The sequence below is a fragment of the Tupaia chinensis genome, unplaced genomic scaffold (genome assembly GCF_000334495.1).
Source record: "Tupaia chinensis unplaced genomic scaffold, TupChi_1.0 Scaffold000086_1, whole genome shotgun sequence".
In the NCBI taxonomy this organism is placed as follows: domain Eukaryota; kingdom Metazoa; phylum Chordata; class Mammalia; order Scandentia; family Tupaiidae; genus Tupaia; species Tupaia belangeri.
In genome coordinates, this window is record NW_006159548.1 from 3,261,532 (window position 1) to 3,274,315 (window position 12,784).

General features: G+C 39.7%; 1 pseudogene; it reads right to left on the reverse strand.

Moving 5' to 3' along the window:
- Nucleotides 1-9,905: 9,905 nt before the first annotated feature.
- Nucleotides 9,906-11,099, reverse strand: LOC102500096 (RING finger and CHY zinc finger domain-containing protein 1-like; annotated as a pseudogene).
- Between the last annotated feature and the right edge of the window lie 1,685 nt (nucleotides 11,100-12,784).

Consider the following 12,784-nt stretch of genomic DNA (forward strand, 5'->3'; position numbering starts at 1 on the left):
ATCTCTCCACTATTTAATTTTTGTTTGAGTTTTTTATTCATTCGGAGGTTTGTAGTTTTCCTCATAAATCTTGTACATGTTTTGTTAGATTTATATCTAATTATTTAACTTTTGGGGTACTAATGTAAAGAATATTATGGTTTTATTTTCAAATTTTCCTTGATTATTGCTGATACATAGGAAAGCAATTGACTTTTGTATAACTTTGTATCTTACGACCCTGCTGTAATCACTTACTAGTTCTAGACATTTTTTTGAAACCAATTTCTTCAGATTTTTCTACATGGACAATCAATTTACTTGCAAACAAAATCAGTTTTTTTTTTTCTTCCTAATCCTGTGTACCCTCCATCCATAGCCCTTTCTTGACTTACTGCATTAGCCAGGACTTCCAATATAATATTGAAAAGCAACGTGGAGAGGCGACATCCTTGTCTTATTCCTGACATTTTTCCTTATTCGTTTGTAAGTCAAATTTATTTCTATGCTGAACTTGCAAAAGTGGATATGTGTTCCTCTTCATCAGGACCCTCTGCTTTTCTTGAGTTAGCTTGGGAGATATCATAGGGTGAGGGGCCCATCAGTTTCACAGTTGTGTTTCCATCCAGCTTTCTGCTGAGGTTTTAGTCACTGCCCATCTGGTCCTCTCTTCTCTGTCCATGCCCTTCACTTTTGAGTAGTCTTTCATCTTGCTGGTAGGCCCTTAGGTACTGCTCAAGTGCTCTATTCTTGTTTGCTTGGGGATGCTGTAATCAAGTGGTTGCTTCTTCCTGTCTCCATGAACCAACCCAAGGTCAGGGCCACCTCAGACCTGCCACATGCTTATTTCTTCTCTGGGGTTTTGCTCCCTTCCTAAGGGCCTTCCTGGGAAAGAACACAGAGACTCTCTCTTGCAAAATACGAATTTTTTCTTTGCCTTTTCTATGCCATTCTAGAAAAAGAATGTTTCTGATGAGACCCTCTCTCTCTGGCCTCTAGGGAACATATACTTATTCCTTTCCTTCATGCTTGTTTCCTCTTTCCAGCTTGATTAATTATTTCTAGACTCTTCTGAGATGTTTTGCTTTCCTTCATAGATTTTTTTCCCAAACATTTGATCTATTTTAGGAATACTGTCAGCTTCTCTAAGAGGTTAGGTTTTAGAAGCTAACATTAAAAACAAACAAAAAACCCCACAAAATCCTTTGTCCACGTTTGTCTTCCTTTCTACCCTCCGTTCACAACAGAACAGACTTACTGGTTGATGACTAAAGAACATTTTCTCCAGGGCCAGCAGGTGGCATAGTGGTTAAGGCGCTGGACTCCCACCCATGGTAGACTGCAGTTCAAGTTCTGGACCTGGTGCCTTGAAACTCATGCTGGGTGCATATTCATGTGTGCCCAAAATCCCAAGAGGGGGATGGAGGAGAAGGGATTGTGGCATGGCACTCCCCACTGTAGAGTGATTTCTCACTCTCTGTATCTCTGTCTCTCCAGTGAGTGCACACACCTTAGAACAAAAATCTCTCTCTAAAAAAAAGAAAAAAAAAGGCAACATTTTCTTAGGAAAAGAAGAGAATGTACTAGATCAATAAATGTTATTTCAGTACATAGATATTCTTATTTATTTTATTTTGTGGGGACACGTCACTTCAGTTTGTGTTTGGTAGCTATGCAGAGAGAATGATGGCAGTGTCAGCGCCAGAGAGTTTGAACATTATCTTATAAAAATAAAGGATTCTGAGGCATTCTTTGATGTCATGGTGAGACAGGAAGTGAAAATCTTTAGAGAGATGATCTCTCCTGTGAGGCTGCCTTTTTTGAATGCTAACCTAGGATTGTTTAACAATGAGCTCTACTTCATTTTGAAAAAAATCAAATAGTGCTAAACACTTATTCATAAGATAAAACTTCGGAATAGTGCATAGTAACTATTACCTTCTGCATTTTTAACTGTAAAACAGACACTGAGAGTAATTTAGTCCAAGGACACAGTTTGTTAGTGACCGAGTTTAGAATTGACTCCAATTCCTGTTCTAACATTCATCTGCAGGATTCTGCTAGGTGCCTGGTGCTATTTAGGACTCACCATGCTATGCTTATTTATACAAATAAAATGGAAAGTTTTAGCATTGAAAATTTTTTCCCCTTAAGGATTCCATACTAATTTTGACTTCCTTTATTTTTTAAAAATAATTATTTAATTTTATTTATTATTCTTATTATTTTAAAATTTGACCAGAGGTAGAGAGAGAAAGAGGGAAAGTGATAAAGCATACTCCAAGGTCTGGGACTTCAGCTGTGGTCTACCATGTGGGAGTTTGGTACCTACTGGTCCCAATTTTGGCTTCCTTTAACTGGATCATTTGAAGACTAAAACAGGGAAAATACAAAGGTCCTTTACAAAGAGTGTGTCAATTAGTCTTATAAATACTTTCTAGAGTTACTGTGCAATTACCAGTAATCATGAATAAGATATATATAATATATTTCTTTATTATCTATCTGTCTTACTTTGTTTGCTAAACTTCTTGAACTCTTCATTACCATTTGCTTTACTTTTTTAAAAAATTGCCAGTGTGCATGTACTCCCCAGATAGAGAGATAGAGATAGGGATAGTGACAGAGATAGATAGAGATGATAGAATGAGAAAATACCCATTACAGGGAACGGTCATGACACAATCCCTTTTCCATCTCGTCCTTTTTTGGAGGATTTTGTACATGCATGCACACATGCCCAGTATGTTTTTCAAGCCACCGAGTCCAGGACTTGAACTGTGCAGTCTGTCATGTGGAATCCAGCTACCTTAATCACCACACCTTTGACTGGCTCTCCCATTTGTTTTTCAAAGATATATTTTTCACATACACATGTACTTAAATAATCACTGCAGCTATGATATATATAATAATAATAGTCAACATTTCTAGGATACTTGCTATGTGCCTGGTACTTTCTAGGCACTTTTCATGTATAAAAATCACTGAATTCTCAGAACAAAACTATGACCCCAATTTACAGTTGAGGGAATTGAGATACAAAGGCGTAAACTCGCCCAATAGCAAAGACTAGTGGGTAAAAGACAAAAGTAGACTCATGCCCTGGTGACCTGTGTTCTTAGCATTTCTCTACCTAAACACAAAAGTGGTGATCTTAGGGCTGCCTCTTCTCCTTGTACTTCATGGATTTTTGGCAGTGGGTTAGAGAGAGAAAGAGCTTCTCTAGGTCTACTGTCTTTGGAATCATTTTGCTGATTTGTGTATCCTATGATAGCCCTTGCAATTTTTAAGAATTTTTTTTTCACATTGGAAGTGGGAAAGTCCTAGATGGTGTAGAAAACTTACAATATCATCCTTAGTTTTTCTGCACCACGTTGCCCCTTACAAACATCACTCCATTAATGTGTTCAAAATGGACTCAGCAGAACATGTGAGACATAATGAAAAATATATTTTTTTAGCATTTTTCCACATTAGAGCATCGCTATATGTAAGTGGTTGTTTCATTGTATTTACTATTGGAGTTTTCCGGAGCTGCAAATGGTCTCTCACGTTATAGAACGAGGGGACTCCTTTATTGACTCTCTGCTCATGAAATCTCCCCAAATGATACACAAATGCCATCTCAGCAACTTTTATTCTCCCAAAGATAGGCTAGTCCTTGAAGGTCATTTTTTGTGTGGACTTTTTGTAACTCATTTGCCCAGAGTATACTTTTCAATGAACATAGTTCAGTCTTTGTTGATTAGAGTTGTAGTGTATTTGCCGTCTGCCTGATTTTGCAAATGATCTGTGTGTAAAGGATTAAAGCGCAAACACCAGGTCACTGGCCTTTCAAGTTGTGGATGGACTGCTATCATAGTTTAAAAATGTTTAAAGGAATTCAATATATTGAAGGATTTCTACAGAGCACTTTTTGTATATAAAGGATTAACTATAGTCAGAGAGATGCTAAAGTTTAAGATATTGGGTATGTATATTAGATTTTAAAAGTATGATGAATAACTGGAAGTACATATTGCTTGCACTTTATGTAGTAGTCATGGCTACATTTTTTTTTTTTTTTTTTTTTTTTTTTTTTTTTACAGATGGGGGGCTGTCTTTGCTTTTAATTTGTAAAATCTTTGCAAGGGATAATATGCATATTTATATATTTTGTGAATTGTATAAAGACCTAAAGCTACTACTGATACAATGTAAATCCTCAAAAAAAGATTTTGAACTCTGTCCAAAATCAAACATAATTATGTCTATCTTTGAGCAAGATTATTTAAATCTTAGGGTCAAGATATATAGGCGTGGTCACCAAGATAGATATTACACAACTAAGTCTGAGAGTGTGATGTGACTAGCCAATAATTGTTCATGAGGTCTGAGAGTGTGATGTGACTAGCCAATAATTGGAATAATCAGTGATATCATTAGAAATGTCCATTTGCAGTACAGTAGGACTACAAATAAGTAAAAATGAAAGCTTATTATCTTTCCTCTCAAAAGAAACTTAGTTTTCTGAGGTTGGTCCTATAGTGTAATGGTTAAGCACAGTGCATCAGCAGCCAGATACCACATGACTGATTGCAGCACTAATCCTGGGCCTGGTGACTTGAAAACCATGCTGGGTATGTGTGTATGTAGGTCCAAAATACTGATGGGAGGGAGAGATGGAAGAAAAAGGATTGTGGCACGACCACACGCCATTGCAGGTTCTTTCTCTCTGTTTTTCTCTTTCTCTCTGTCTCTGGTTGGGTGCATGTGTCTTCTGGCAATTAAAGGAAAGAGTAAACTTGGTTATGATCGTGTCATGAATATGTATAGTCAATCAACAATAGCTCAGTGAGTTCTCACCATACGTTTTATCATATATTTAGCTCTACTAAGTACTATTGATGATACAGAAATAAAATTACTAGGAATTTGGGGACTCTACTCTCTTGAAGATACTCATAAAATACTTACAAGGGGGACCAGCAGTTAGCATAATGGCTAACTGGACTCCCATGTAGTTGACTGCGATTCAAGTCCTGGACCTGGTGGCTTAAACTCACGCCGGGTGCATGTGCTTGCGTGCCCAAGATCCTGAGAAGAGAAAGGAGAAGAAGGGATTGCAGCATGGCCATCCCCCCTGGGGGGTGATTTCTTGCTTTGCTTTCTGTCTCTTTGTCTCTGTCTTTCTGGCGAGCACACGCGTCCTATAGCAAAAACCTCTCCAAAAAAAAAAAAAAGAAAGAAAGAAAGATACTTATAAGGCAGCAATAGCAGTCCTGACTTTTAATTAATTGAACAACATCGCATTCACAGGTGTCTGAGTCTTCTTCTCTGGACCTCTACGTCACAGATGCTCCTTTCAATAGCTTCCTCTGGTTCCTCCTGCACCTCTGAGCCTAAATCTCGTAGTATTGAGGGTTCAGTCCTCAGTTCTCATCTCTTTCCTGTATGTACTCTCTTCCTGGAAGATCAGATGACTTCACATAAATCATGGCCTACTATCTATGTATTATTTTTTCCAGATTTTTATCTATGATGAGGATTTCTCCCTGAGTTCTAAATTCATATATTAAGCAACATCGCATTTCTATCAGGATGTCTAATGAATATATTTCAAACTTAAAGAGGCCAAAAAGAATTATTGATTACCTTCCTTAAACCTGGTCCCTATCCTGCTCCTTCCCCTCCCCATCAGTACTTCTAGCCTTTCCCACCTCTGCAAATGGCCTCAACAATCCTTCAGTTGTTTGAGTCAAAACCTAAAAGTCATTATATTCAGAATCTGAGCACTGCTCACCAGTTCCTTTGCCATAATTCTGGTCTAGACCACCATCATCTCTTGCCAAGGCCACTGCCACAGTTTGCTGGTTGCCCTACTTCCACTCTTGCCCACTCTCTGGTTGGTGACATTCGGACAGTGACCGTCCTGAAACTTAAATCAGATCTTGTCATACTACTTCTTAATGATTGACTTACAACTTTGCACGGCCTCCAGAATAGTTCATCCTCCATCCTGGCACCTAAAGAACTCAGCCTCTGTCTCCCTCTGAACCTCACCTCATTCCATTCCACTCTACCTACCCTGGCCTCCTTTTCAGCGCCTCTTGGAGTCTTTTAATTAACTGTGTTTTACTTTAAATGGCCTTACCCCTGATCTCCAGCTGCAACCTCATCATGGCTACCTTCTTGTCATCCTTCAGATCTCAACTCAAGTGTCACTTCCTTAGATTGACCTTCTCCGACACCTCTCAGTAGAGCTATAGTCCTGTATCAGTCACATTCACTCATAGCACCTGACTTTATTAGCTTCAACCTATCAGTACGTGAAACTGGCTTATTTCTTTACTAGTTCATTGGTCACCTTCTCCCCTGGAATAGAAGCTCCCTCACAGGAAGCAGTATGTAAGTTCATTCAACAGCCCCTGGAATAGAGAGGCTGGCACACAGTAAGTTATCATGAAATATTTGTTGCTGGTTTGACTAACTGGCTTTGTATTCTTGTGTGCAAAACAAAGAACGTAGGACCAGTGATTTTTTTTTTTTCACTATAGGGCGCGTGCGCTCGCCAGACAGAGAGAGACATAGAGACAGAAAGCGAGAAATCACTCCCCAGGGGGGATGGTCGCGCCACAATTCCTTCTCCTCCATTCTCCTCTCGGGATCTTGGGCACGCACGCACACGCGCCCAGTGTGAGTTTTAAGCCACTGGGTCCGGGATGCGAACCGCGGTCGACTACATGGGAGTCCAGCAACATAGCCATTACGCTAACTGCTGGTTCCCAAGGACCAATGATTTCTAAAGACTCTCCTAGTCTTAAGATTCGGCTCTGTTTTCTTTTCTTTTTAAAAAAATTGCTATAGGGCACATGTACTCACCGGAGAGAGGCAGAGACAAACAGAGAGATAGAGAGAAAGTGAGAGGTCCCTTTCGTCCCTTTGACTTACCAGCAGGTATGGACATGCTTCAGTCTCTTCGCATCCATTCTCTTTTTGAGGTTTGGGCATGCATGCACATGTGTGCAGTGTGTATTTCAAGCCACTGGTTCCAAGTGTCGAATGGTGCAGTTAGCCACGTGGGATCTAGCTGTCTTAACTACTTAACCTCCACACGACCATCTGAGTCTCTATTTTCTTAATATTAGATCAGTGTGAATAATGAGGATAGTAAGATCTCCAAATTGTACCCATTTTTGAGGGCCTACATTAAGTCATATCTCTGACTTCCTGGACCCACAGAACTTTCTCCTTTCTACGTGGACAACTTTAGAGTCTCAGAAGGTCAATCCATGGCTGACCAGCTGTTGTTTTGCCTTGTTAGTTAAGTGAGCTTGCATGTAAATCTATAACTGCAATATCATTTGGACGCTTTCGAAGTAAGACAATGTGCTAGTCCCAGGCTGCTGCTTCTCCTGGTAATACTGATATTGCTAGTTAAAATTCATTGACTGTCCTGGCCGGCAGGTGGTGTGGTGGCTTAGGGTACTGGACTCCCACATGGTCGACTGTGGTTTGAGTCCTAGACCTGGTGACTTGGTCTCTCTTTCTCTGTCTCTCTCTGGTTAAAATTGAAAAATAAAGATAATAAAGAAATAATTCTTTAAAAATTAATTAAGTGATGATAGGTTTGAGGTGCTTTTTTTATTTTTTGAGGTTTTTGCCTTGGAGTGCATGTGCTTGCGAGAGTCAGAGAGAGAGAGAGTGAGAGAGAGACAGACAGAGACAGAGAGACAGAGAGACAGAGAGACAGAGAAAGGGAAAATGAGAAATCACTCTCCAGGAGGATGGTCATGACACAATTCCATCTCCTCCATTCTCTTTCCAGGATCTGGGGCACACATGCACATGTGCCTGGTATGATTTTCAAGCCACTGGGTCTGAGACTTGAATCACAGTCAGCTATGTGAGAGTTCAGCAGTGTAACCACTACACCATCTGCTAGTCCCTGAAGCACTGTTTATATTCCATATACATGAACTAATTTAATCCTCATAGCCACCTATGAATTGACATGAGAAAAATCAAGGCAGAGTGTTGAAGTAATTTGCCTACTCCTACACAGCTAATAAGGTGTGGAGCTGGCACTTAAACGTGGGAAGTCTATTCCCAAATCTGTGCTCTTTTTTTTTTTTTTCTTTTTTTTTTTGGAGAGGTTTTTGCTATAGGGCGTGAGTGCTTGCCAGAAAGACAGAGACAGAGAAACAGAAAGTGAGAAATCACCCCCAAGGGGGATGGCCATGCCGCAATCTCTTCTCCTCCATTCTCCTCTCGGGATCCTGGGCATGCACACACATGCACCCGGTGTGAGTTTAAGCCACCAGGTCCGGGACTCAAACTGCGGTCGACTACATGGGAGTCTAGCAACATAGCTATTATGCCAACTGCTGGTCCCCCAAATCTGTGCTCTTAGTCAATATACAATGATAGCTCATAGAGTACGTAGCTCAGACATCTGAAATACATGGGGTTTTCAAAAAGTCCTGGAAAATTTGTATTATGAAAAAAAAAACATGCATAAATTTTGGACTTTTTGCACTAGAATAAACTCTGATTTTAATTCTGTTTTCCATGAACTTTTTGAAGTCTCCTGAGAGGTAGAAAATCTAACAAACATTAGGTATTAATTTAAATGAACTCATTGAATAAATATAAGAAATAGAGAAATGTGCGGTGGCAGTTTTGCAGGGCAGCTGGATGGCTCACCCAGTACCCCTCCAGATAATTACGACTGAAAGGATGTCATCCCCACCAGTCCTTGTTTTTCTGGCTGTTCCCTTCACGTGGCTTGCATTCCTATCCATCATCCCAGTCCTCTCTGCTTCTGCTTAAACCAGCAGTTTCATATCTGAGCCACCATCTGTCTTCAAACAAATTCCACAGATGCCCCATCGAACCTACTTAGCTGGAAAGGTAATCATCAGTACAACTAAGCTGAAAACAAACTCAGACCTAATCTTCCCAGGAAGAGCAGGACCTGGCGTGGCTTAGGAGGACTTGACGTTTGGTGTTCTGATAGAGTATTCCTTTGACCTGTCTGGCAGGGCAAAGCAGTAATCAAAATGAATAACACTTAAAGTTTTATAAAATAAAGCTTTGCATACCTGTTTTTATTTTTTTGTCTCAATATAACTTTATTAGCACTTATTACATCAAAAAATTCACATTTGTAAGCTCCAAAGGGCTGTCTTAGAAAATTTGAAAGCATACATAATTAGATTTTAACACAAAAGTAGAACTTATTCTTGTTACAGTCCTTACAAAGTCTAGAATACTGCTGAGAATGAAGTGCAGTTCTCTCAAGAACTGGAAATGAACTCTGTGTGCACAGTGTCTCTTTAAGCAAAGTTCCATGAATATATATAACATAGTTCTATGAATATGAATATCAGTGGCAAACATCATTGGCTTCCAAACAACTGACATGAAAGGAATTCCCAATCAAAACACAAGCACAGTAGCCTTCATCCAATACAGAGCTATGATAATTCTATAACGAAACCCTGAATTTTTTTTTCTTTTTTAGAGAGAAATTTTTTTTTGCTATAGGGCATGTGTTCTTGCTGGAGAGACAGAGAGAGATAGAGAGACAGAAAGCAAGAAATCATCCCCCAGGGGAGATGGCCACACTGTAATTATTTCTCCATTCTCCTCTTGGGACTTTGGCCATGCACACACGTGCAGCTAACATGAGTTTTAAGCCACCAGGTCTGGGACTCAAACTGCTGTGGAATGCATGGGAGTCCAGCGACATAACCATTACACCATCTGCTGGTCCCAGAAACCCTGAATCCATAAGTACTTGTAATATTATTTTCTGCTGTGACACTAGTACAAAACACATCTAATCTAGTGCACAGATCACGGCACATATGACAACAGTAAGAGTAAGGAAAGCCTTTTTCTATATCAGAAATTGCCGAGCTTTCTGGTGTATAGGCTTGTCATTGCTGATCCCGTGAAAGTCTATGTCCTTCAGCTTGCGCAGTATTGTAGAAGTCACAAGTATTACATTTCGTGCCTAATGTATGGACTTGAACTGTGGAGTGTCCATCACCGCCATTGCAGAGAATATCCACAGTCAGGTTCTGATATTCTGGTGGCATGGGAGTCTGTTCCACCTCGCCATCCGGCTGGCTCCACACTACCCAGTCATCTCTAAAGCAGAGTGCATACAGAGTGGACATCTGTAGCCTTCTTTACACATTTCTTCATAACAGCCTCCACGTAAGAGATGCCCACATTGCAAGACATGAGCCACAACCTGAGATGTGTGCATGTCCTCCAAATGTACTGGACAATTCTGCCGGAAGACGTTTCAATATACTTAGACTTTCCTTGAAGATTCATAGCTAGATAGAAGTTACATTTCAAACAGTGGGGGAAAAAAATCTTCCTTTGGATCATCCTATACATCCCATAGTTTTCATAATAATATTGCTTCTTATCTTTGCCAACTGGATGGCATACACTGATAGTATTAGTGCATTATGGTATTATTAGTATTAGAGTATTATTCTCTAAACAATGTGCAGCAGTGTTCACAGATCCATTGGGCATGCTGAATTTTCTCGGTTAATGCTCTGCATCTCCTTCACTTCAAGGTGATCCTGCTGCTGAATCATCATTGTTATGACACAACCTGCAGGGGTAAAGTTCATCCCAGCAAGGTGCCTTCAGGAGACATCCTCTGTCATAGTGCTCACGGCTCCTCTGCCCTCACTTTTGGCCTCCAGAGCCATCTTCACTGACTGCTTTTAAAATAGTAAAGTAACATGAAATAATGGATCCCATCTTGGCTTTATTAGTAGACTGCCTGCAATCTAAAATAGTCATGGATATTTCAGTGCCTCATTTCCAACATGGTTTTGCCTGTGTCCATTTTCTTCTTCAGATTGCACTGATCTCTGGCAACCAGCTGTCTTGTTACTATAGGTACTGGGATTGTTACAGGCAATGTACAAAACAAGACCTCTGTGACACTGAGCAACCCTACTTGAGAACAACAATGAATGAAATACAAGACAAAAGGGGTACATTCTCTTGCCAGCTTTTGCTGTTCAACTTGCCAGCCTCAATTTCTTCCATTGCCATGAGCAATGAACGGAACTGCCAATATAATGAAAGTTTTGAGGGACTATCAGAGAATAACTCCCCTACTTATTTGAAAGGCATGATAGGAAATAAATATCTCTATATAAAATAATATATTATCATTTCTCTGTAATATATTATGTGTGTGTGTGTGTGTGTGTGTGTGGAGAGAGAGAGAGAGAGACAGAGACAGAGACAGTAAGAGGGAAAATGAGGAGTCACCCCCCCCCGGGGGGGATGGCCACGCCATAATCCCTTCTCTATTCTCCTCTCAGGATCTCGGGCACGCACACACATGCGTCCAGTGTGAGTTTTAAGTCACTGGATCCAGGTCTTGAACTGAGGTTGGCCTTGTGAGAGTCCAGTGATATACCTGCTATGCCTGCTGGTCCCACGATGGGAGGATTTAGATAGATGGAAAGTACTGGTTGCCCTCTTGGTGGGGGACAGCTCACCCAGGAAGTGGAGACTTTGGTCTGGACATACACATGGAATGCTGGGAAAGAGAGAGAGGGCCTCGCACACCTTGCATGTCTTCCCACCTAAGAGAGAAATGATAGAAAGTGGCATTTTATACTTTTAGACTCACAAAAGAAAATTACAAGGATTATTACTGCGGTAATGGAGGAATTCCAATATAAGAGAGAAATAAAAGATGATGTTACAGAGACTGTGCCTTCATTTATTTGTTCATTCAGTTATTCCTCTGTTCAATAAACATTGCTGAAAACGTATTATATATCAGTCTGAACACATTATATACCAGTCATGCGCTTGCTACGCTGGGGGTATTGCTGTGGCTGGAGAAAGTTAGAGTTGCTGTCAGGGACACTATAAACTAATAGAAGCAGATTACAGAATATTTTGAATACCAAGAAGCTTGGCATTTATTTAACATACAGTGAAGAGCCATGAAAGGATTTTAATGAAAAGAAAGTTTCAGGATTAATCAGAATAGATAGGGATCAAGAGTATAAACATTAATTAAAAGTTTATTGTAATAACTCAGTTGCAGTTCGGCAAGTCCCTGAACGAGAGTGGTGCCAGTGTCCTGAGGCATAAGGGTAAATATCAGGATGGATCAAAACTATTTAACTAAGTAAAACTGAAGGACAGATCAAATGTGTTTAGGAATAGATTAGATACTTGAGATTAAGAAGAAGGAGATGCTCATATTATTCCCAAGCTCTTAAAATGGGTTACATGACAAAATTTTAATTGGGAAAAAATTAGATGGGGGTCAGAGCGGTAGGTAAAATGACCAATTGATTTTGAACATACTAATATACTGAGTTGATGTCAAGTGGATTTCATGGGAAGGAATGGATTTCCAAGTTTATTTTTCTTCTCTTTTTGACAGTGATCAGAGTAAGAAACAGATTTTCCATCGTGACCTACTATTATATATAGTCTATATAGGAAAAAATGACACAAAATGGTATTTACCCCACTATGTGCAATACACTATGATTAATTCTCTTTTACTGAAAAAATAACCCCAAAAAACAAAAAAAAAAACTAGTCTTGATACTCTAAATTTATTTCATGGTCTTGTTTGAAAACTGTTATAAAGACAGTTGGAAATCTGGATCTTACTGTAGTAGTGTTGTAGGCATTTTTGGCATAAAGATTTTGTCACAGTAGGACAGTCAAAGCTAATATCAATTTTTGGAATTGGGACACATGACATTAGGAAGCACGTTCAAGTTCACGGGGCATAAAAATTCTT